General features: G+C 39.5%; 1 protein-coding gene and 1 pseudogene across 1 annotated transcript in view; one reads left to right on the forward strand and one right to left on the reverse strand.

The window, feature by feature from the left end:
• The window catches only part of Fam135b (family with sequence similarity 135, member B), a 270,508-nt gene that overhangs the window by 209,747 nt on the left and 33,276 nt on the right, over positions 1 to 27,485 (reverse strand).
• Positions 19,555 to 19,813, forward strand: Hmgn4-ps2 (high mobility group nucleosomal binding domain 4, pseudogene 2; annotated as a pseudogene).

Here is a 27,485-nt window from a genome sequence, read left to right on the forward strand (position 1 = left end):
AGGTTTTATGTACACACAGTAGAATAGTTCTCAGTTCTAAAGAAGATACCATCATGTCATTTGAAGGAAAATACAACTGCACATGATATTATGTAAATAATATATATATATATATATATATATATATACTTAAGGTAATATCATTAAGTCTCCAAAAAGGGTCTTATTTCCTCCCATTTTAGGATTCTAGCCTTATAGCTTCATCAAAGCATATATATTCAAGATGCAAACATAAAAACAAAACTTTCTAAGTAGACAAAGGAAATAATGAGGTAGGGAGGAATAGGGCAAAGGTCAGTGAGGAGTGAGGATACATCCTCTATTTTGAGTACTCTTGCCTGTAATTCAGTATAATTTAAAATCTAATAAATAATAAATATTTAATCCTCTATTTATAAAGTGAGAAGTATGAGGTTCAAGTTGACAAAACAGTTATGGAAATAACGATGAAAAACTTAACCTTCAACATGTTGATTAATGAGTGAGAATGGGTGAGTTTGTAACAGTAAGTTTTGTGAATTATTAGTAAGTGTGTGGGACAGTGAGTGAGTGAGTGAGTGAGTGAGTGAGTGAGTGAGCGAGCAAGTCAGTCAGTCAGTGTAAGTGAATGATTCTAATAAGTAAATAAGTCAGATCAATGTTTTTACTTTAAGACATCATCAATCTACCATCCATTAAATAACATGGCAATATCCATTAAATCCAGACTTTTTTATATGTATCCTATAATACAGTGATGGTCATTTAGATCTAGAAGTCATTGTATCAAAATAGATATTGCATCTTGCTCTGATAATTTCCCACATTTCCATTGATATCTCATTGTATTCATGGTGTCCATTTTCTCCTATAAAACCAGCTAAACTCACCTGAAACACTCCATACATTTCTAAGTCTCTTAACCAAGGTTTTCTCATATGCTTAATATTCCCCCCCTAAAGATATGTTCAAAACACCTATTTTTCTCTAAGCCAGTATCATGTGCAACCTCCTTGCAATCCTCTTAGATTCCTTGGTCTTGTCAGTTTCTTCAGGAGCTTTCAGAGCACTGCCATAAGACCCTTCCAGTAAATAGGTAGCAATCATGCACAAAGTTCTTAGATATATGTTTTATAAAGACTTGAGATCCCATAATTTCTGATACAATATGGACACTCTTGACTTTGTAATATCCAAGTAAGGAAACAAACGATCAAGAGCCATGAGAGTTTCACAGTAATACCTTATCAAGCCAAAAGAACAATTGATTATGATTTAAATCCACCCATACAATTGGAAGTTGGATGGCTTGGGGTCAAACCAGGCATTCAAAATCACGGACTTTGCAGTAGGTACATGGCTGACATAGTGTCCATTTACAGTGGGGTGTAGGGAACCAAGACAGGGAGGTCTTGCACATGTAATAAAGGAATTATAAAAGAGGCATGTAACTCAGGATGACATCTGCAGTTGCTATCTAATGGACCCGGAGAAGTCAAGCAATGTACTCAAAGACATATCAGAGAGTGATAGGAACTGCACTGCTCTTAAAATCCAGAGATCCTTCATGTTTTTATGTCAGGCACTTTACACTGAAAAACTTAGCTCCTTAAAGGTCCAGGTACATGAACTTGAGCAGGGAATATGACAAATCTATAACCAATGGCCAATAAAAGCATCCTTTTCTTTTAAGTTATTATTATTATTATTATTATTTATTACTGTTGTTTCATAGATATCTTTAACTTATTATTGGATATTTTAGTTGTTTGCATTTCAAATGTTATCCCCTTTCCTAATTTCCCCTCTTCAAACCCCCATCCCCTGCTTCTATGAGGGTGATCCTCCACACACCCACCTACTCCTGCCTTTTTCTTTGCTATTTTGAATGCATTTTTCCATTCATTTTTTTCAAAACACAATTCAAATATTCTCTTTTATGAGCAGATTTCCTAAACCTTATATCCACTGTCTTATTCAACCAACTAAGGACCTATTACTATGCAGGAGTCAGATAGAAAGGTCCCAGGACTCAGTGGTGAATAAAGAGTCTTGCTCTTTGCTTTTCTAAAGATTACATTGTAAAGAAGCGCATGAGTCACTTGCAAATGCATTTTCCTGCTGTGGTAAATGCTACAAATGAAGAGGACTTGGGCTTTCAAAAGTATATTGGAGCATTAGAACTAGTTATCGAGGTCAGGGAAGGCTGCCTAGTGCTCGGCAGTGGTAATTAGCCTGCCACTGCCTGTGCTCTGTGTTAGAACTTAATGCATTTTATATAGTTTATATTTCTCTAGTCATGTGTAACACAAGGACAGGACCGTGCTTTATCAACACCTTGATCTTCTGCCCTAGAAAACTGCCCAGGTGGCAAATTATAGGAAGCTGATAGATCTCCCTTAAAGTGGCTTTTATTAGCATTATATTTATTCCTGCCATCCTGTGGACTAGAAGTAGTACACCATTACTACGAGAGAGAAATAGCAGAGACGTCTCCACAAAAGCAAGACCCACATGACAACCTCTGTTCTTGCTGCACCCTGGTACTTCAAGGACAAAAATCAACCATTTGCTGATGACAAAAGAAATAAGTAAGCTGAGGACCCCTGAGCACTGCAATGCCACTTTGCTCACAGCCTCTCTCTGGTTCTTTGATGGCGATTACACAAGCTGTGTCTTATGCTAATGAGTGCCTGCAAATCCAATTTGATGATTGTGTTTTGTATTAAGCCTGGTTAAAACAGCAGCTTGCACATAGGGGCAGAGATTAGGGTATTCCTTGCCAGTCCAGAGCAGAGATCAAATAAGCTTTCTTGGCAAAAGAAATCCATCCTTAGGAGTTTATGTCTTAAAGCCAATTTTGTGTGTGTGTGTGTGTGTGTGTGTGTGTGTGTGTGTGTGTGTGTGTGTGTGTGTGTTTGAAGGAGTAGTGTTTCTGTTTGTGCCATCTGTTCAAGTCCTCCTTCAGAAACCCTTCCAAACCACCACAGTGGAGAAGAAACTGAGACAAACCCCAAGACTGAAAAGATTAAATCCCAGGTGATGCGGGAAGATGGAAACAAAATTGAAATTCTGGTTCCCAGCATCTCTGTCTCTGTCTCTGACTTTCTGTCTCTGACTTTCTCTCTCTGTCTCTCTCTGTCTCTCTGTGTCTCTCTCTGTGTCTCTCTCTCTGTGTCTCTCTCTGTGTCTCTGTCTCTGTGTGTGTGTGTGTGTGTGTGTGTGTGTGTGTGTGTGTGTGTGTGTGTGCGCGCGCGCGCGTGTGGGTGTGTATATATGCTTGTGTGTCTGGGGGTTGGGGGACAAGACTCCTTGAAACATCCTCAGTGATTTTGATAGGACACAGGCATCATGAGTTTCAAGACAAGGTGGAATCCTCAGCATTAGAAGGTCCCCCCAGGTTGGTGTGACTTCAATGTGGATTTAGTGTGGGTTTTCATCCCAGCATGGCACTTGATGCCTTCACTCTTCCAGCCCGTACCACTCTAGGTAACTGGCTCTGCAATGAGCTGATCCTCTGTCGCTGCTTGACAGCCACCTTCCTGAACTCGACCTACTATTCTGATAACAAAAGTCCCCACTTATTGATCATTTACTATGAGCTACACCCAGAAGGGTCCTTGGCTTACAATTCTTTCAAAAGTCCGAAGAAGATGGTATGGCTAAGATAGTTAGTGCGTGCCCCAGATATCAAATAATGCACACGTTTACCCTGAAACTTGTCAGATGAAGGTAGGAACTGATTGATCCTTCCCACATTGTGGAAGAATGAAGAAAACTATTGCCAACTAAAAGCCAAACAGAGAACAAAATTATTAATAACACATCTGGTAACTCAAGATCAGCTTTGGAATGGGAGTGAATGAGTAAAACTCCATCAAATAGGAATACCCCACCCACCCCTTCTCTCTCTGAAGTCATAGTTCCTGATCTCACTGAGAACAAAACCCAGGAGGCAGAACAGATGCTGTGGCTCCTTTACGCCTCTGCCTCGGAAAGTAAACAGCATCCCTCTGGCCATGTTCTGCTCTTTAAGCCATGTGACAGAGCTGGCTCAACTTCCAGGAAATGGAGAAAGACTCTGCCCCTCAGTGGGAGATCACATCACTCTCTGGTGTCCCACCAAGTGGGACAACACTGAAAATACTATTTCAGACATCTTTAGAAACAACAGCTACTAGATTACATTAGGGAGGACTGTGTTTTCATAACTCTGACATGTCTGTTTTGTCATCAACTATGTGTCTGTAGACAGGATGATTTATTTCTCTGAGCCTCATTCCTTCTCCTAAAGAGGATACAATAGCAGCTACCTCACAGAATCCATTAAGGGACAACTTGCTCTACACTGACAGACAGCCCAACAAAGAGCTTCTGTCATTATAGTGCTCTTGCAATATGTTACCGAAACCTGGGTAGCACTGAAAGTGAAGGAATAGAAGACATTATGTGGTGTAATGAGAATGGGATTACATTCAGATTCATGTTCGCCTTCTGATGATATTTATGTTAGACTTTGAAAACTAAATAGAAACTCAAAGATTCACTCGGTTACTCAGGCACTTAAGTAGGCAAAACAGACACCACCTTGGAACTGCCAGGTTGGTGTCCTGGTTCTTTCCAGTCTAGGGTCCCCCAAATATGTACCTTTCCTGATTCATGAAATCTTTTCTTTCCCAAACTGTCTTTGGCCTTTCTGATTCTGCTAAGTATCTATTTTTAGGTGAATGAGGATCTGAACTCTCCAAGTTCAATGAGAGGAGAGGTCATACTCACATTTACCATGGCATTATCAAGCACAGAGTATGCATAGCGCAGTACTGTACTACACCCACTGAAGTAATGTGCCGAGTACATACACCCACTGAATTCAGCATGGTAACCAGAGTTACACTTCTTCAATTTATTCAGGGTGAATAAATTCCTAGAAAACCTTGATATTTCCTGCAATCATTAAACTATCCAGCAGAAGGATGGATGGCAAAGAGTGATAGTGCATTATGTATCTATAAAGTAATTGGCTCTTAGAAGATTCTGAGGGGCAATGGACAACGTCAGAGGAAAAGTGAAACATGAAGCAGGATGATGGTGGCCATACATTGCAACAAAAGATGAATGATAAATACATAGAGTGCATAGCAGGCGCCAACAAAATTAGGTCAGATTTTCCAACAATGAAAGGAAACCAAAGAGCAGGTATCAATGGCGATGCTGACTTCATGAAATGTGTGCTGTATGCATGTGTTTACAATCCTCATAAAATATAAATCGTTGTAAGTTCTTTTTTTGGTGAGCAAATTTATGTTGAGATAGACCGAGTAAAGATGGGGCTGTGAGAAGATGACAATTCCAGGACTCATCCTGTATCTCCTTCATACTTGGATTGATGACTGTATTATCAGTCTTACAGTGGACCTCTGACCAATAAATAAGTCCATTCCAGTGAGAAGAGGAAGAATGGGTCTCTTGAAAATGAAGATGGAGATACCTAAGAGAAGCTGTTATGCTGGTTCTGCACAAGTACCAGATGTCGGTAGAGATAAGAACCAAGCAAGTGGAGAAGAGAGATGCTGCAGCTGCCGTAGATAGAGCTAACTTTGGGATGTATGCTATGGGGAAATCACAATCTTTTCTGCTTGTATCACTGTTGCTAAATCAAGGAAGTGCCATACTTGTCCTGGGGATGACAGCCCTGACTCTGGGTACACATTCTGAGCTTAGGCAAGCTATAGTCACAAGGGCGGAATATTATTAGTTTCACTGTGTTTCAGCTCCAGATTTCTCTGTGAATCATGTGTGCATGAATCACAGCCACCACTCTTCATATTTTAGAAGCAGATGTATAATTTTTCTTATCCAAGAAAAAAAGTCAATTGCTGCCTAAATATGACTCTCCTGTTGTCTCTGAATCTCTTTGATTTATTCGATTCTGAACCCTCTTTAGGGGGAAGAGTGAGCATAATTAGCAAAGTTTTAAAAAGAAGGTGACTTTTTATGTATTCCATCCATGATTCTACTTAGACGTAAGTATTTCCATTTGATAGAACAGGAATTGGAGACTGATTAATTGATAGTTAATTGATCCAGAGTGTCACAAACAGTGGTCATATAGAGCTAGGATTCCCCTTAATCGTGCCACACATTAAATCCTTCGTTGTCATCAGCCCTGCTTGGCTTTCTTGCTTCCAGTGTAAGAAATGACAGTAGACAGACAAAACCCAAATGAGTAATATTTTTTAAGTCTCATTTAGAAATGGCTTTCTACTCTCCCCACTAGTCATTGTTGTTTGTTGTCTACCAATGTCTAAGGACTCTTGTTTTAATTGCTCTGGTCCTTTGAATCTATGTGCGAAACGACAAATATCAAGTGGATTGCTCTGAAGGACATGATCCAGGGACATAGGGACCAGTGCTAGTGTTGTTCAGCATAAGTCAGACATGGGCAGAGAAGAACCACCCTTCAGGCACCAGTCACAAACATCGTATGGTATATCTACTCCTCACCCTTGGTACGGGGTCACTTTCAATCTTCCCAGTGGAATTAAAGCTACATATCAGCTTCTACTCTGGACAACCCACTATACATTTACGTTTAGAGACAACTGTATGCCTCTGAATTCCCCAAGCACAGAAGATGCCTAGAGTATTTTCTTCCTCTTGCTGACAAGGAAATCAAAACTCTGAACGCTGCATTGTGCACAGCTATACTACTGAGAGCCCCTTTATTCCTACTGCAGTACAGAAAATCATTTCATTACACTAAACCATATTTCTTATCGATATCATAACAATACTTCTCTAAATATTTTCAAGTCCAAAATTTTTTTAAAGTCTATAAATACTCTACTGTAGAGTTTTAAAACTCTCTCTATATTTTCAATGATATCATTGAGCCTCAAATTATTTTTAAAAATGTCACAATAAGCTTTTCAAAGGCTGGGGCCATGGTGGCACACACTTTTCATCCCAGCACTTGGAAGGCAGAGGCTGGAAGATCTCTGTGAGTTCCAGACTGCCATGGTCTGCAGAGCAAGTCCAGGACAGAGAAACCCTGTCTGTAAAATAAAAGTAAATAAATAAATAAATAAGCTTTTCAAAAAATAATAATTATACAAATAGTCTCTGCCCTGCTCTGAATATGATGTTCCTAAAGTATAGCTATTTTTTTTATCACATGCTCATTTTGCGTAAACATTTTGTGGAGATTTCACATCTGATTGCTCAATAGAACTGAAAAAATAGTCTGAGACATCAAGCTAAAGATTAGGGATCTAGATTCAGCATGCGCTGAGAAACTATCTTGCTCTCCTCTCCCTGCTGATCAGGGATGTTCCAGTTTTCTACGATCTTGCGTCCCCTGACTCTTTCCTTTCACCATCTGCGATGCCTGCATGCCCTGGTATGCTGCGGGTTCATAGAGGGTCACTTAAAAATAGTATCATCAAAGACGTGGCTTCTTCCCCTTCATGCAAATTGGCATTCAGAAAGCACAGTAGACAATAGTATCTCTTGTGGCAGAGGGCAAGCAGAGAAATAAGCAACATGAGTGGCAAACCAGTAATAAGAGAAGAACCTGAACTTAGAAAAGGAGGCAACGGTTAAGGAATAACTTAGTAGTTCTAAGGCTCATAAGCGAGTACAAGCATCACACTTTCATGCCTACATATCCCATTTCACTGGAAAACACTCCCAAAAATACTTGAATGTAAAGTATGCTACAACAGTACCATTCTTTCACAGTATAGAAGTGCCCAATTCTATAGGAATATTTGTAAAATTGAATTCATTCTGGAGGACAGCTTCAGTCAACATGCCTGCTTGCTTTGCCAGTGGACAGTCACTATGTCCACAGCACAGCCCCCTGCATGATGCAGTAATAACCTACATCCTGCAGACCTCAACATCAATCCTAGGTATTTTAGGGACATCTGAACATCATAAACAATTCTGTGCACACAACACAAATCACAACGTCAACAGAGTGCTTCTGCCTGGACCTGAATCTGAGCAAGTCTGTCTGTAGCAAAAGTTCTAGACACCCAATACTGGTATTTCTTTTAATGCTCTTGTATGTTGGGGGTTCTGACCATTTGGAAAAATCACAATTGTCTCTAAATGTAAATTTGCCAATGGCATGCTCTCTATGAACAGGAATCCTATAGTCGACTTAGGCAAAGGGTCAGGATGTGATATGAAATCTATATATAGTGTCCTGTAAAGGACACATTAGGTGCAATCTAATGTGACCATCAAATCTAAGTAGTGCAGGGCTGTCAAACATTGTGAGAATGATAAGACAAACCATTGGGATTTAATGAACTGATGGCATTTTTATGAGCTATACAACCTTACACGGATCCTTTAACCTTCCTGAGTCTTAATTTCAAGGTCCTTGAAAAAAACACGGGGATTTACCACAGAGGGTTGCTAGGAGAATACAATTTGGTAATGTCTTTACTGTAGTGACAGTCACAGTATATCCTTAGAGAGCAAAAATTCCTTCCCTTGCTAATTGGATCTCTGAGTGCTGCATGAATATTGATAAGCAGGATGACATATGGAGAAAAAGTCCAAATGCCTTGGCTTGTTTAGCAAGCCCCCACCTCCACTCCATGTTCTGACTTCCACCAGCAGTCTGGCTTCATCTCCTCTTCTTACCATTGTATAACTCCAAGTCTAAATCCTTGAGTCTGCAATGGCAGTCTATTTCTGGTAGGGATATGTTATATTGTCCTGGAGCATAGAAATAGAGAAGGAACTTGCAATGCCGTTGGAGGAGAAAAATATGGACAGCTAGCTCAAAAACCTAGACTATCATCCCAGCTCCGGCACTTGCTAGATCCATGAGAGTGATAAGCTATTCAACTTCCTTAAACCTTGGTTTCCTGAACTGTCAAGTGTAGATAAAACCTATATTGCTATAGCATAAAGAGAAGATAAGACCTGCATTGCAGTGTCCTTATAAGCAAACAATGCACTATTGCATGTAGGGTGCCAAGCACAACACAGGACTGCCTGCAACCACTGAATATATAGTAGCACAAATAAGACTATGAATGCCTCTACTTATGAACCACGAAATTATTATCATTATTATTCTGAAGAGCAATGGGATGTGGCAATCTGTTTGCGGTGTAATGTTGAATTCACTACTTCTTAAAATGTCTCTGATTAGTCAAAGGACTTATTTGTACTTAAATTTGCTCACACGGAGAAACATCCCCCCAAGTATAAAAGCAGTCACCTTCTGTGTCTAGGAAACCTGTTCATTTTAATTAACCTAAAAGGTTTCTAGCAATTCATGTTGATAAAGCACTTTGACACCCTAAGAATAAGAGTCAATTTGAATATGAAGTTCTATTACAACAGCATTTTTACAGTTATTCCTCAAGGAGCTCTTGAGCAATGCAGAGTCTCGAGTTTCTTGCCTCTCATCAGGAGGCTGCCCTGTGCTGCCCACTTAAGGATGAGGTGTCACTTCTTCACAGAAAGAGGAGACAGGGTTAGACATTTTAATAAAAACAGTTAAGATTATGTGGAGATAGAAATTTTACCTTTAAGTATCAGCTAAATGATGGTTTCTTCAAATCTACAAATCATATTTGGGTACATTTCTAAGAGTTATCAGAAAATAAAAGACCAGAGAAAAATAATAAAGTATTCAAAAATTTTTTTCTGAACCATTGCTGATAGGAGAAAAAATACAACATAAATTGAACTCCATTCTGAGTATGACATGAACAAATGAGGATCTATAGTCTAGGAGCAGAGTCAGAAGAAAGCTATTTACTGAGAATGTCTATCAGGAATAGGGTTCGCCAGATAAACAGACCTAGCAGACTTCTTGATGAATGCAGGTTATGGAGAACAAAAATAACTGAGAGAAGACAAAAGATGAAAAGCCAGATCTCAAGGGTAAGGCTTTCAGATCATATCCAGCCTGGGACCTTTGGGTCCTGTGTCTGGGAAGCATTAGGTTATCAGCAGCAGGGACTTACCTTCCACCTCTCTTGGGTAAGCAAGAGTAATAGCAATAGACTATAAAGTCTGAGGTGTCCTTCAAATTCAAATCAGGGCTTATCATGCCTGGAGTTGGGGCTATTTTAGATTTTCTATGACTATTAGGGAGAACATGGGCAGTCAAGTTGTGCAAATATATATAGTCAAAGTAAAAGAGGCCATGAATTTGAGAGAGCAAGGGAGGCATGTGGGAGAACAGAGGAAAGGGAAATTATATAATTGTATTTTAATTATTAAAATAAATTATATCCAGAGTGCTAAACTAGAGCTTGGGTCATTTTAATAAAACTGTATTTTATTAGGGACAATAATCAAGGGCCAGGAGAAAAATTCCAGATTTTACTGTAGCTTAGCCAAGGAAAGAAATTTGGTAGCTCCACAAACACACAAAATAAATTTGTATATAATTTATACATAAAGTAAAGTCCTAGTGTATTGAAATGTTTCTATGGTCTTGGCTACCATGATGAGCTTCACAGCTCCTCCTTCTCACTCCCACCTTCTCACCATACCAATCCCTTCCTCAACACCGATCCTCCTGCTTCCTACACTAAAAATAAAGCAAGCATTGGAGAAAGAGTGCAAGCCTTAAGTGACTAAATTATTTCATTCATAAATCTTTCTGAGTTCAAGTCTTTATCTCCACAGGATTACCTATTAATCTCTATCTCATGGTCTAAGTATCCATTTTATTGGCAATGAATCAGATATCAGAGAGGGGCAGTTATTAATATTAACATACCCACAATTGGTTGCCATTAGTGAAAAAAATAAATGTTTCTAAACCATAGTACAATAGCTGCAGGTATTGATGACTGTATACTTGAGTCTAGACTGTTTAAAACATTACAGATCACAAGTAGAAGGATTGACACTAATTGAGCTCAAGGATGTCTAGCATTGTTCTATTGAAATTAACTTCCAGTGTGGCTGGGTGAGCTTCTACCAGGCTTACCTTCCTGTGCAAATAGTAAATGACTCAAAACACTCTTTTGAAGGCGAAGCAGTATAGCTGAGAGCAGACAAGTTCTCAGGGAGCACTAACTTTTCAGACTCAGAGAAGTAATAGAGTAAGTTACTGTCTGTGTGGTTTTATCACAAGGCTAGGGACAGTTGCTGGAAAAGACAAAATCTCAAACACTAGAGGGAAGAGTTCAGGACAATTTCAAAGTGAAGGGGAAACATAAAAAAGACTCCAAAAAGAGAGAGGACATGTTCTTTGTACAAATTCTAAATACATCTCTTGAATCCAGAACATGTGTATGGGGGCAAATTCCAATTACATGGCCTAAAGATGAATGATTAGAACTCAGTAGAATCCTGGGACAGGATCTGCTGAGAGGATCTGTTAGGAGATAGCATCCCAATAGCATAGGGAAGGAGCGAGGTTGAAGATGTTGAAGGATGGATTGAAGTAGGTGGATACAAAGTGAAGGTGATACAATGCTTAAAACCATGGGCTAGAAAACCCTTGCCATATATTCACTAGAATACATCCACCTATTATGACAAATGTTCCCAAGAGTTTAGTGACTTCATGATTCATGCAAGGAAGTTTCATTGCTTGTGCAAGAGACAAACAGAGATTATTGTACAGCCAGCAGTCTTTGACGTCAACTCCATTAATTGTCCACTACAACACAGGTCAGAAGTAATACCAGTAAGCAACCACAATAAACTATATCTCTAATTAAATGAGAAAAATAAAGTAGTCTCAAAGCATGATACTCACGAAATCTAGAATACAATTCAAAGTTGCTCAACATGAGAAGAATTTGACCCTGTAAAAAGTGTCAATACAAAATGAGATGACATATAACAGCATTTAATTGCATAATGAAAAATATACTCCTAATAAATTCACAATAAATAAAAATGAGCTATATAGTCTTGGTATTCCTCAGTATCAAAATGGAAATAAGTAAAAAAATTTTTTTTTAAATTATATGATATAATTTTTTTAAATGTTAAATTTTTCTGGGCATGAACCAACTACTTGGAGCAAATAAAATGATTCATTACAGTTATTAAAAATTAGTAAGTATCGACTACACATCTTTTAAGCATTGTGCTAATTGCAGGAACATAGCTCAAATAAATCACTGGTTTGTTCTTCATTCAACTTCAATTGTAATTGTCTGGGTAACAAAATGCAATTATATTATATACTTGACAATGAAGACATTTTATTGAAATCTTTTCATGCTTGATTTCTTATTTTCTTTCTTCATATATTTCCAAAACAGACTGGAAATTTCCCTCATAATTCTAATTTATTGACAGTGATATTAAGAAGTTGCTTCTTGATATAAAACCTGTATCTGTCACAAAATCTCTGCTATTTATCAACCCACACATGTTGAACACTTATAATGTTCTGTCCTACATACCAAGATTACACAAAGGAGAATATTTATACCTTCTCTTGTGGAATTCAGGGCTGAATACATGAGAAAGTCAAGGATATCATTATATAACATGGGAAAATGGCAAGTGAAGTTAAGGGAGCAGGCTAGGCTATGTTCTCTCTACAGTAGGTCAGAAAGTGCAGGCAACATATGAGATATGTCATGAAGAATAGACTAGTACTCCAGTCTGCGAATGGGATGTAATATGAAAGGCCAGTAGAGTAACAACAGAGCTAACAGAGCTCTGCACATTTATCACACATGCATGGGGCTTCTACTGTACAAGAGCACCCTCCTCCGTCTTTAAACATAGAATGAGTCAGACAAACTTCCAGCCCTCAAAGGTCCCTGTCCAATGACACAAGGTAATACCATTGCACACTGTGTTAGGTATTTTTACTACATTTGCATGCACATATATCAATCATTGCATCTTGCCCATGATTCACTTATGTAATTTTACCTGCAAAATACGACACACACACACACACACACACACACACACACACACCACACTACCCTCCCTTCCCGCTAAGGAAACACATAGGACACAGGATAATGGGAGTGAGGAGTTGGGGAGGACAGGGAATTTTAGAGAAAAGGTCAGGAAGAACTAATTCATTGAAGAGGTATTTGAGTAGAAAATAGAATCAATAAGAATGGGTCCTTCTGTCACCTACAGAGATTGACAGGGAGAAGACAGAGAAAGCAGCAAAGCCCTAGATTAGCAGGACATTTTTAAAAAAGAACTACTCATAGGCCAAGAATGTCTAGAACCAGCAGACTGAAGGTAACAGGTAGGAAAGGGGGTCTGAGAGAGAAACCAAACCATTTAGACCTTGTAGAGCACAAGGGGTTTGGCAGGGAATGAAACCTAGTTGTTTCAACTATGGGCCCTGGAAGGTTCTAAGCAAAGACATAACATGATCTCATTTACATTGTAAGAGATTCCTTTCACTTCTGAATGAATTACAATGTATGTATGAGCAAAGATAAAGTGGAGGAAACTCACTGAAAGGCTATTCCAACAAAACAATCAGAGGGTGCTGGTGGCTGGGACCAGGGGGAGTTAGGAAGTAATATATGCAGAGGGTAGGTTGCTCTGAGGGTTCAGATGAGGAAGGCAAATGGAAGATATTTCTAAATTTCTTGGCCATTGTCATCCAATAAAATTGGAAAAGTGATCAGGGATGAGGTGGGGTGGGGAATCAAGCAGGGAGGGTGGGACATGCTATCATGAGGTGATGCTAGACCCTGAAGCAAAAAGACACTGTACACACCGGTCTAAAGGTAAGGGTCAAAAGTGGAATAAAGAATAGGATCTATATATGCATCTATAGAAATGTCCAAACACTCGATGCCCAGAGGTGTGGCCTAGAGAACAAGAGTCAATGGGAAAGAAATGTAAGGTCTTGTCCTTGGAGCAGAGAACAGAAGAGCCATATGCATTTAAGGCAAAAAGAATCATGTAGATAGTATAGAGCTTAAGAGGACATGGGAAGGGGTGATGAGAAACCAGTGTGAGAGCAGTCAACACATTTTCCATACATGTGTGAAATTGTTGGTGAACAAATTTACTTTTTTTCATTAAAAAGAACCCTGGCATATTGCTCAAAACCATTAATTAATTAGTTAAAATTAATAAATTAATTATTGATGTGACAGTTGCATATGATATGTAATACGTAGTGTTCTGCATTGGTGAGAAACAGGAAAAGCAGGAAATAAGGCTTGAGAAGAACCTGGAAGATTCTTTTAACACTGCCAGCAGCTATCACCAACTCGGTCTTATTCGTATGAGATGTTCAATGTTTGAACATTTTCTCCCGTGAAGAAGAATGCTGTATGAGCTATGACAGGCTTTGTGAAAGACCGTCTTTTGAGTCTAAGATCCACAGCTTCCTTCCCTCTAGACTATGTCTAAGTTGGTGCTAGAGGGAATGAACAAGCCTTCTCCAGTTGCTGGTACAGTGCTCGGTATTGAAAGCTGGGCTTCTCTGGCTGCATTTCACTCCTGTTTCTTTTCTGTTCGTGGTATAATTTCTTGCCCTGCAATTACCATGGTAACTTTGTGGGTAGGGAGACATAGGCCACTCTCCAAACAGGTTGACAGTGACAGATGTTACTTCTGTTCATAATTGGTACCTGAACAAATGCCTGGGTCATCACATTAGCATAGCTCAGGACATCTCTCCCCAGGCCATTAGCCCCCAAGGAAACAGATCGCAATTAATGTCCATGGAAATTGCATTGTTTCCTGCCCAGTTGAAGCCTCCATTTATCCATGGGGGAAGTTTATAAGGCACAGGCTCTAGTATGCACACACTTTAAAATGTTGGCCAAGGTCCCAGCACAAAGACAGTGTTTTTCCAAGTTATAGATCCCTTGCACAAATTACCTAATATCATCTCACAGTGAGCCAATGTGTTTGGTATAAAGGGAGATCACAGTGCACTGAACAATGACCGAACGCTAAGGGTTAAATAGCTAATCATGTAGAACCCTGAGTCCCAAATCCTATGCTCAAGATAAAAAAATAAAAACCTACATATCCCAAATCCACAAAACACAACCAACAAACAGGTTATGGATGAAGAGACAGGTCTCAAAAGATTAAGGACAGATGACCAAAAGCATACAAAAAACTGTTCAACTTCATGAGTCAAAGAAAGGGAAAACAAAGCTAGATTAAGATTCCATTTTACCCTAGTCAAAGTGACAACCATCAGGAAAACAGTCCCCACATCTACAGCTGCAGCACTAGTCAGACTCGGTAGGTTGTGTATGTACATGGACATACAGTTAGTAAGATTTGTTGAAAGGGGATTAGGAGGTGTTAGAGAATTGTAGAGAGTATTTAATAATCCAGATATATTTTATACGTTTATAACGTTTTCAAAGGAGAAATAAAGACATATAAAAGAAAAAGGAAAGAAACAATAAATACTTCTGAGAATGGAATGCAGAGAAAGAAAATATTTATGCACTGCTGTTAGGGATGTAAACTGGTCTAACCATTATGGAAATCAGTGTGCAAGTTCTTCAACAAACTAAAAATAAAATTACCATGTGAATCAATGATTCCATTGCTGATATGACTTAGGATGCTACTTGAAACTACCACAGAGACATTTACACATTCCATTCATTGCAGTCCTATTCACAGAGCCAGGTCATGGAATTGATCTAGATGCCAACAACGGGTGAACTGATAAAGAGAATTATAGAAATTAGAGTACTAGCTAGCCACCAAAATAGTGAAATTATGCTCTGGAGAAAAAAATCTAGAACAGGAGGTCACCATCGTAATAGAAATATATCAGAGATTCAGAATGATAAATATCTATTTTTCTTTCATATGTAAATCCCATAGTGTATATAAATATATAAAGACACAAGTATGTGCACACACCTGACATAGAAGCAGGAGCAGACCCTGGAAGAAAAGATTCTATTGAGGAGGAGAAAGGAGCAGGTCAGGAAGGAGAGAGAAGGGAGAAGAAAGAATGGAGATAGACAAGATAGAATAGGGTCCATAACAATAATTTCTAAATTCTCTCACAGCCAAGTGACTTAATGGCCTATGTTGAATCACAAGCAAGCTTATCTCCCTGCATGGGAAGTACATTACATACTAACCCACATAGTATCACAGGAGGTAGCATGCTAGAATAATCAAAGGATCCTTGGCTTTTGTGAATGATGATATCTCTTAATAACAAAAAATAATAATTATAACCAAAGGGTAGAGAATTTTCAGTTTGAGTCTAGATGTTCTTCTGCGGTGCTTCACAGCTAGTCTCAAATGCAATCCTAGGTATGCTGTGGTACGCCTCACATGGCAAATGAAGAAACAGGACCTCAGAAAGTAAGACTGTTTATCATCAAACTAAATTAAAATGGCTGGGCTTTGAACTCAGTTTTTCTTGACTCTGGCCATCCAACCATTCTGATCACTCCAAGTGCAACTTCAAGTTGTAGGTTACATGATCGAGTCAGTCCTGGAGATACAGAACAATGATGCTTCCCAACAATGCAGAAAGATAGTGAGAAAAAAACCTGAAGATATGAGCATCACTGAGAAGACAAATGGAAACAGGCTTAGGATGGAGAATCAGAAGATGTTCCTGATAAACTCAATATTCCTACCACAATCACCTGGGAAGTAACACACACACACACACACACACACACACACACACACACAAATGGGGGGGTTATGGTGTGTCTATTCCTCTTCTGACCTAGGTATTCCTTCTAAAATTCTCTGTAGTGCTAGCTTAATCATCACAAATTCCTTTAATCTGTGTTTAACCTTTATCTCTCCATCCATTTAATAGTTTTTCTGGGTATAATAGAAGGGGTTCAACAATTGTAGTCTTTCAGAATTTAGAATATTATTTTCAGGAAAAGGAAAGTCAGTTTTCTTTGGTGATGCAGCCACTGAGAGGCTACCCTTGTTTGAATAGACTGTCCTACAGCTAGCAATAAGTGGATTCAATGGGTTTTATAGTGTATTAGTTTGGAAGGGGAAAAAGTGGAGGAATTGAAGAAGGTGATTTAGAAGTATATTTGATCAGAATATATTATATTTTTTATGAAATTTTTAGGCAATAAAAATTTCAAATGTGTATATATAAATATATATCTATGTAAACACTGACACAGATATATTACAGTTTTTTAAACCAGTTAAACTCATAAGCTGTTAGGCTGCAGAGAAAGAATATAAAAGTTCATTCAGGGCTATCCTTTACTAGGTATCTTCCAGGTGGCAGACAGTAATTATTTTAATTCTCTGAAATTCATTTTAACACACACAAAATTTCTCTCTCAATTTAACACACACACAAAAGGAGAGATCTTAAGATGTTGCATGACTTCTGTAGGGAGTATGAATAGAGGACTAGAATCAAGATTTTCCTAGTATAGTGACATCAGCTTAGAAATAGAGCTATTACCTGGTAACTGAAAAGTTCATTAAAAGCCTTCCATGGGTACCAATGTATGAGACACTTGGGTCTCATGTAACATTATATAGGATCTGGATATAACATATACACTTCCCCTTGAATATTTTAAAGCATCTCTTTATTGCTTATAGCATGCGGTATACTGTAAATACTGTTTGCTTTTGTTATAGGATAATATTTGAGACAATAAAAATCTAAGCATGTTTATACAGACTTGCTTGTGTATTTGTCACCTAATTAGTTAAATCAATAAATTAAGAAACTGGGGAAATAGAGGTCTAATGATAATTAAACAATAAGAAACCCTTGACTGAATATGATAGTTCATAGCTATCTTCTCAGCACCTTGGGTCTTACCTCAAAGAGAAGAAAATGAAGAAGGAAAAGAGGAGAAAGAAGGGAGGGAGAAGGAGAAAGAGAAGGAGGAGGAAGGTGGCGAGGAATGGGAAGAGGAGGAGGAGCAGGAGAGAGTAGTTGATCGTCTTTTTATTATCGCAATGCATTTATATAACTCTGTTTGTTTAGCTTTTTTCTCAGTGCATATTTATCGAGTACTTAGACTTTGCCAAACACAATAGAGCATCCTTTTAAGTAGATGCTATTTACCATCTATGATCCACTGTCGATATATTTAAAGTGCCAAGTCGCTGGATATATGTAACTGATTTAAGTGCTATCTTTCCAGTTCTAAAATAGTTATTTTTCCACCCTATTATCTCGAGCTAGTCTCTGTCACTAAACACAAAGCGTAATAAAACAATGAGGAGAGACAGACAGAAACATAAAAACAATCAAAGATTCTGGAGAGTAGCCAGCACACTATGCCAGGCGCTTTACAGCAAGTGGAATGTAAAAAGTAACAGATCTTCAATTCGACAAGTCCCCAGGGTAATGAATTCCAAGCACAAAATACTGCATCAAAAAGCCTCGCTGTGCTGGGAGTCCCCGTTCCCAGGGGGGAGAAGCTGGTGTACTCTGCCTGGGTCTATAATTCAGTAAGACATAAACAGCAATGGAGTTTGGGAAATACACTGATTTTAATGCAGTACACTGACCAGTCTGAGAGGATTATATAGTGTTTCTCAGGAAGGATGGGCTAAGTCACCTTGTCCCTAGTTAAGAGGACTCCTGGTACTATTTGTATCCCCTTATGTTAGTGGATTACAGACCACTGCAGCTTTCCCTGCTGAGGACTCAGGGCTCACACAATGACTTGAATTAAATAGCAGGTAAGGGCCCCATGAGGTCCTATCTCTGGCCAGAGCAGTGTATAGAATCCTGTGTGGTGACATGATATGGCCCATTATCTACGCTAATGCCAAGCAGTAATGGCTTCATATTTCATCACATCTTGGTGAAGGAGATTTTTGTCAAACATCAAAAATAGAATGGGAAACTAATGTCCCAGAAATAAGTGATTGAAAAAGAAATTGAAATCTTGTCCATCCAATTCTAATGCCCCTTTTATGGTTCCAAATAACTTCTCTGAAAAGGAGGCACAAATCAGGAACTCGGTGCCTTTGCTCAGTATTAAACATATTATGCTTCGGTATCTCAGCCTTAAACTATGAGAGACAAAGACAGAAAATAAAAAAGCTAAGGAAGAAAGACAGTATGTGGTCCTGTGAAATCTTATATCAAACCTGGAAGCCAGCAGTCACAAATAGAATTGCTAATTAGGCATTCCAGGGCATGTTTTACTTCCATAATTATCATTAATTAATTACTTAATTCAGCTAGTATTTAGTAAACACTGCTCAAGAAACTGAGGGGAGGAGGATAGAGACAGTGCCAGGAATACACATACACAGGGCCTAATGGCCTTTTGCTGGAAGACATGACAAAACTGAAAAATATACATTTCATATAATATTCAAGTCCTAAGTAGAAAGCAGAGGTACGAATCAGACACAGAGCTGAAGATGTGGCTCTCATTGTTATTAGCCAGAGAACACATGTGACGGCAGTCTTTGAAACTTAAATTATCCATCTTCACACCTAAGAAGAAAGGGTTTCTTCTGTGTTTGGTGAGCTGAACCAAGGTCTCCAGGTATGTAGGTAATCCAAGATAAAAATGAAAAAGGGGGAACAATGTGAATAAGCGAGGATGACCCCGGGACAGACCAAACCCACATGCCACTGTATACCTGTGTTCAGTTCCGGCGTCCAAAAGAATGGCTAAAGGGGATGCTAAAGGTGACGAAGCCAAGGGGAAGGACGAGCCACAGAGAAGATCTGCAAGGTGATCTCCTAAACCTGCTCCTCCAAAGCCAGAGCCCAAGCTAAAAGGCCCCTTCAGAGAAGGGAGAGAAGGTACCCAAGGGGAAGAAGGGGAAAGCCAATGCCGGTAAGGATGCGAATAATCCTGCAGAAAACGGAGATTCCAAAACAGACCAAGCACAGAAAGCCGAAGACGCTGGAGATGCCAGTTGACATGTGTACATTTTTGATAACTGTGTACTTTTGGTGACTGTACAGTTTAAAATACTATTTTTATCAAGTTTTACAAAATTGCAGAATTTTGTTTTACTTTTTTAAAAAATTATATTGTTAACACACAGAATACTTCATTTGTTGGGAGGAAAGAATCATGTGTCACTAATAAAATATCACCCAAGCTGGATTGAGGACAGAAAACCTTTTAAAAAGTTCCTGTTGGCTTCCAGGAGAGACCTCCTGGTCTTGCACCAAGGCAAAAAAATAAAGTAAAATAAAAAATAAAAAGGCATTGTGGTCTGGGGAAACTCTAAATTCATTTTTATATCCTGCCCCCCTGTACCATCAGCATAGACTTAATTCCCTTAAAATCAGAGACCTGTTGTAACCTGACCCCCAAAATTGGTTTTCTAGTCTATTGGGCGATGTGGACTTTGCAGTGACTTCCTTAAGTGTTCTCAGAAGATTGCTGGTTCCTTTTATAAAAGATTGTGAATCTTCAGATTGATAATTCTGCCACATTCAGTTCCTGAAGTCAGGGTCGGCTTGTGAAAAGTTGTCAAACAGCATCCTTACTGTGAAATGTCACCCCTCACTCGAAGCAACTTTCCCCTTTTCGAAGCATTGAATGAAGACTTCATAGAGTTTTACAGTGGATTTCTGATTTTGGTAGTCTATACAATAAGGGAATTTGGAAGTTCTTGTATATTGTTGATTGCAAGTGTCCTGCCTGAAATACCATGATTGTTTACGAAAAGTATCTTCAATAAAGCTGGTTACAGTTTTAAAAAAATGAGAAAGCAGAAAAGCGGCTCTATGGGCTACTTTTCGTTTGCTGGGATGAACTCAAAATGGATCATATGCTTAAACATTATATGAACAGAAGTAAAACTGTAAGAAAGTAAGGGGAGAAAATTGGGATGACCTTGTATCTACATAAGACATTCACTAATCAGATTGCTGATGTATTGCAATGTATTAAGTCAATGTGTTGAAGTAGTATTATATTAACAATATTGATCCTCTTGCCTTATTTATTATTAATTATTAATATTATTAATTAATTATTTATTTGATTTCACCTATTTTTGCAATGTTTTTATCTTGATCATATATATATACACACACATATATATGTATGTGTATTTGATATTGAAATGTGATAATATAATGCTATTGTATAGCTTATTTTCAGTTCTATTTGTTCATTACTAGTATGTAGGAAAGAAAATGATCTTCATGTATACATCTTATAGGTTTCAACTCTGTTGTACAATACTGTATCCTAAAAGATTACTTCTGGGTATAATATGCCACAGGTACTTGTTGATAGCAAAAATGGGTGTAGGAAGGTCTGTTTGTAAGATTTCTTCGTAATTTTGGAGATGAATGATGGTAGCTTACCCTACAATGGGAAGTAACTGGATGAAATGATAGTAGAGAAATAGACATGAATTAGAATTTTATGAAATTTTTATGGACCACTTGACAGTATTTAGTGATTCAAAGTAAAATATGAAGAAGAGAAAAAGGTGATATATGGGCATTGAAATGTAAGAACAGGACAGTTAAGGGCCTTGAGAAGCAGACAACATTAACAACAGTAGTTGCTCCCTTGCCAATTCCCCAATAAGTATCTTCATGCCCAGACTCCTGACTCTTCAAAACATCATTCTCCTTTCTAATACTCTGGAAGGGAGTCATCAGTCATGTCTCTACTTTAAAGAAGAAAAGAATAAAGACTCAAGCAGCCACAATATTCAACACTATATCCTATAAAAGCAATACCAGTAAGATTCAAATGTACATGTGTTTAAAATAAGCTAAAATAGAAGCAAAGCCCAAGTGAAGATGCTTGAATCTCACTTAGAAGAGAGAATAAAATAGTCATAAGAGGCAGAGCGAGGGAGGGATCTGGGTGGGAGACAGGATGGGAAGAGGAATGGGGGGATCAGGATGAGGTGTTGGGGGACAAGAGAGACGGCCAAATGACGATGAGAATGAATGGAAATCTGCAACTGGTGGTGGTGGAGAAAGGGGGCATCTTGAGGATGTGCCAGAGACCTAGGATAGGGTAGGTGCCCAAGAATCAATGGGGGTGACCTGAGCTGTGATTCACAGTATTGGAGATATGGAACCTGAAGAGGTCAACCCCTATGACCAGGCAGGAACCCCAGTGGAGATATGTAGACACCAACCCATCCATAAAAACTTCCCTCCCCAAATCTGTCCTGTCTACAAGAAATACAGGAGTAGAGAATGGAACAGAGACTGAGGGGATGGCCAATCAGTAACTAGAGACCCATCCCATGGGCAAGCATCAATCCTCGACACTATTAATGATACTCTGTTATACTTTCAGACAGGAGTCTAGCAAGGCTGTCCTCTGAGAGTCTCCACCCAGAAGATGACTCAGATGAATGCAGAGACCACAACCAAACAGTGGACAGGGCTTGAGGATTCATATGGAAGAGTGGGAGAAAGGACTGCCCTGAAGGGGATAAGAACTCCACCAGAGTCAACTATCCTGGACCCTTGGGGCTCTTAGAGACTGAACCACCAACCAAAGAGCATGGGCAGGACCTAGCCCATCCCATCCCCCACACTTATGTCAAAGATGTGCAACTTGGTCTTCATGTGGGTCCCGAATAACTAGAGCAGGAGCTATCCCAAAAGCTGTTGCTTGTCCGTGGCTTATGTTCTCCTATCTGGGCTGCCTTGTCTGGCCTCAATGAAAAAGATGTGCCTAGCCTTGCAGAGACTCAGTGTGCCATGGTGGGGGGATATTCATAGGTGACCTCTACCCTCTCAGAGGAGGAGTAGAGGTTTATGGGGAGGGGGTGACCAGGTAGGGGTCAGCAATCAGAATGTAAAATATAAATAAACACATAATAAAGAAGCAAACAAACAACAAATAATTTGTGAGGTTAAAGCCATGTCTCAAGACCCTACATTTGCTCTCATTATCATGTGCAATAAACCATAAAACTTTACTTATTTTTATCTCCAGGATATTTAAAAACTCATTTATCTCCATTCCTCAAAGCCCCTAAACTCCATTTTTGTCTCTGGCCTGGGTGGTGGTAGCCAGAAGCTGACTGTAATCTTTGTCTCTCCTTCAAATTCAGCCTCTATGAACCCAAAGTTCACCTTTCTGAAATGCAATCTAACTCACACTGTGTTATTAAATGCTCTCTTGCTCTCCCATGCATCCCCATTGCCTCCTCCCTTCCTCCTCTGAGACCACTCTGGCACTGTATAACTGGTGTACTGTGCTGATACCTTAATGGTGCTGATACCTTAATGGCTTGACCTACCAACCATCAGTCCAGCTTCACTGTTAATTATGGTCATAAAGGAGCTGGGGTATTCCCTATTAAATAAATATACAACTAAAGTATAAAAACAAGTGGAACTTTTTAAGTTGAAAATCCCAGGGGAAAAAAACATTGATTGGCAAAACTTTGGGCTGTATTGAGCATTTCTCATTTGGATGCTACTGAGACTCCAACTTCAACTTTCATCTTTCCTTTTACAGGTTTCCCCACTGTTCAGAGTTTCTGTAGAATCCATGACAGCTCAACCTTTCTCACATAATGGGCACTGTAGTGGCCATTCCTGGTTGTCAACTTGACTATCTGGAATGAACTACAATCCAGAATTGGAAGGCTCATCTGCGATCTTGATGTTGAGGCTGGGAGATAAAAGTTTCTGACCTGGACCTTGGCATGGAGATCCTGAGGCATAGTGGTAATGAATCCCAGGAGACTAAGGCAAGGAGATCTCTGAGTTCAAGATCATCTGGGACAAAGCATGTCCCAGACCCAGGCATGGTGGTACACAGCTTTAATATGGGCCATACCTTCTACTGGAGACCTGTATAAGGACATTGGAAGAAGGAAGACTCTCTCTCTTTTCTTTGCCTTCTTGCCTTGTAGGACTGAGCAACTGCTAAATCCTTGGACTTCCATTCACAGCTTCTGCTGACCATTGTGAGGGAGTTGGACTTCAGACTGTAAGTCATCAACAAATCCCCTTACTATGTAGAGACTACCCATAAGTTGTGTGACTCTAGAGAACCCTGACTAATACAGACACCATGACTCTTTCTCCTTTTCTACTTAGTTCAGTTCACCAACAGATTTGAGCTAAGCCAAATAGCCCTGTCAGCCCTGAAGTGTGGTGTGAAAAATGGCAGGTGAAAGTGGTGTCTCCATTTGTGAGACACTATGTTAAACACTTCCTATGAACTTTCTAACATCCTATTTGTGATGAACTTTGTTTTAATGTCTCTACTGCCTAGATAGTGATACTGAGGGTCATAAAGTTTAAGTACCTTGAACTAGCATATGCAATGCTTAGATTCATGAAGGAGCAGTCTGGCTCTCTCGACCACCAACCCCAATGTTCCTAGAGAGAGCCCAGGACCAGCACATGGTTGGCATTTATCCCCAGAACCTTCTTGTTGGCCTTCATGATGACCTAGCTTCTGCACATATATGAAATAAATCTCTATCATCTTTTCAATTCCACATTTCTCTAATATCCTTGCAAGGTATTTGTCTTGGGCTACTTCTATTGCTATGAATTAAACACTATGACTAAAAGCAACTTGGGAGAAAAGGGTTTATTTTACTTACATTTCCAGAAAACCCAGTACTGAGGAAAGGCAGGGCTAGAACTCAAGTAGGAACCTTGACAAAGGAACTGAAGGAGAACCATTGACGGATACTGCTTCCTGGTTTGTTTAAAATGGCTTGCTCAGCCTGCTTTCTTACACTATCCAGGACCACCTACCCAATGATGGCAGCACCTACAATGGGCTTAGCTATTGCTTACCAATCACTAAGAAAATATTATAGCACACACCTTTAATCCCAGAATGTGGGAGGCAGAGACAGGCAGCAGATCTATGAGTTCTGGGCCAGTCTGAGCTCCTGAGACAAGACCAGACTTGTATACAGAGTAAGTTCCAGGATTGCCAAGGCTACCAAGAGAAACACTGTCTCAACAAAAAATAAAAGAAAATAAAAAACAAATAAGAACAATACAGAGATGAGAAAAAGAGTCAGAGACACACACACACAGAGAGGGATGGAGTGAGGGAGGGGGAAAGAGAGAGAGAGAGAGAGAGAGAGAGAAGAGAGAGAGAGACAGAGAGAGAGAGAGAGAAGAAAGAAGAAGAGAGAAGAGAGAAGAGAGAAGAATGACCTAGATGTGCTTGTAGTCCAATCTGATGGAGATATTTCTGCTCGGTTTACTCTAGTTTGTGTCAAATTAGCAAAACCCAGGTAGGACAGTATTCATGTTTTTGGTTTTGATTTGGGTATGTGTGTTTGTTTTTTCACAGATATTAAAAATAATAATTACATGAAATTCTTAGGCAAATGGATGGAACTAGAAAATATCATACTAAGTGAGGTAACCCAGTTACAAAAGAACACATACATGCACACTTACTAATAAGTGGATATTAGCCCAAAACCTTGGAATATGCAAGATACCATTCACAAACCACATGAAGCTCAAGAAGAAGGAGGATCAAAGTGTGGATGCTTCAGACCTTTTTAGAAGGGGGAACAATATACTTATCAGAGGAAATACAGGGACAAAGAGTGGAGCAGGAACTGAAAGAAAGGCCCCACCTGGGGATCGATCCCATATGCAGCCACCAAACCCAGTCACTATTGCTGGTGCCAAGAAGTATTTGCTGACAGGAGCCTGAGAGGCTCTGCCAGAGTCATACTGATACAGATGAGGATGCTTGCAGCTAACCATCAGACATGGGGACCCCAATGGAGGAGTTAGAGAAAGAACTGAAGGAGCTAAATGGGTTTGCAATCCCATAGGAAGAACAATATCAACCAACCAGCTCCCCACAAAGCTCCTGGGGATTAAACCACCAACCAAAGAGTACACATGGAGGGACCCATGGCTCCAGCCGCATATGTAGGAGAAGATGGCCTTGTCAGGCATCAATGAGAGGAGAAGCCAATGGTTCTATAAAGGCTCATTTCCACAATGTAGGGGAAGGCCAGGATGTTGAGATGGAAGTGGGTGGGTGGGAGTGGGAGCATCTTCATAGAAGCAGGGAGAAGGGGGGGGGAGAGGAGAGGGTGGAAAGGGGATAACATTTGAAATGTAAGTACATAAAATATCCAATTAAAAACTAAAGAAAAAGAACTTGTTTTATAATACCAAGAGATATCATTGACATATTCTTGCATACCCCATGTCACGATGATGTTCCTTTATTTTTTATTCTAAAATTAAAAAGATATTGCTAGGATATAAAAGATATCTGCTAGAGGAATTCTAAAGTATGAGGTCTTCATGGAAGAAAAAGAAGTCACAGTAGCTGCAAACATAAAAGGAACTGCGTGTAGCAGAAATGGACATTGAGGTCCACAGTGTGCAGTAAAAAAGTAACTGACTACTTGGTCAGCTGAAGTAGCGAAGTAGATCGTGTGACTGCAAACATCCTCCCGACTGTATAATGACTTCTCCACATTTTTTTAAAGACACCACTCCTCCAAAGGGACAGGACAGGTGCTATTCATCATTATGTCCCATTATCCCTAATAATGCCTAAGATCAACAAATGTCACGAAATATTCGAGGGGTTCCCATTATTTCTACAAAATTGTCTATCACCGTGCACCAGCCTTCTTTTGAGATCTACTATGCACAAAGCTCATCATAGGAACAGGTGTTTCTTTGGGATAGTGCTGAGAACTCATTGGCAAATGCTGCTCCTTCACACAGAATCTTATACGTGCTGCAATGAGCCTAACACCCTCAACATATCCCATGTAGGTTCAAATGAAACAAAACCAGCAATTAAACCATTCCAGCAGAATCATGATCCTCATTGTGTAAGAGCAGGTGTCCCCGCTCAATAAGCAGACTGGTGAAAAGTCAGCCCATGGAAGGAGCAGAAAACCAGGGAACACTTGTAGGTAAGGGATGGAACCCAGAGACAAGGTCACTTGCTATTCTCCTTTGCTATTCTCTACCCTTTCTGGAGCAATGGAGTGTGGTGGTCCTTGAAAGAACACTGAACTTAACCACTCACGTTCAGCCCAGCAAACCAAGTGACTTCTTACAAGATATTTAACCTCCATACCCTCCAACTTATTAATCTGTATAACACAGAAAAATGTTCTGGTTTTATCACACAGGGTGTAAATTAAATTGATACTGTGGCATCAGCTTTCCACTACAACAGCACATACTTGAAACAAATCCATTTAAAGAAAGGAGATGTTTATTTGCATCGTAGCTTTGGGGGGCTTAGTCTGTAGGTGATGGACCCTCTTATGTGGAAGGGTGGCTGTGGCAGCACATTATATCATGGCAGAAACATATGGCAGGAGAAACTGCCCAATATATGCAGGCCAAAAAAGAGTGCCAGCCTCAGAAAGGCATCCAATAATCCCATTCAAGGCATACCTCAATTGCATAACATCTGCTCGGTGCAGGCCTGTCTACATCTCCTATATTTTGACTCCCAAGACTCTGTGTGTACTTTGGCTGATCCAGAAAGGCAGCTAGTGAATTAAACAGGTAAGAGGGATGGGCATTAGACAAAAACTGCAAGACCAGTGCTCTTAAAATTAAAAGGTTTAATTCATAGGTAGCAATGAATAGCCTAGTAGGGGCACCAGTG

The sequence above is a fragment of the Rattus norvegicus genome, chromosome 7 (assembly GCF_021556685.1).
Source record: "Rattus norvegicus strain SHRSP/BbbUtx chromosome 7, alternate assembly SHRSP_T2T, whole genome shotgun sequence".
NCBI classification, from domain to species: Eukaryota; Metazoa; Chordata; class Mammalia; order Rodentia; family Muridae; genus Rattus; species Rattus norvegicus.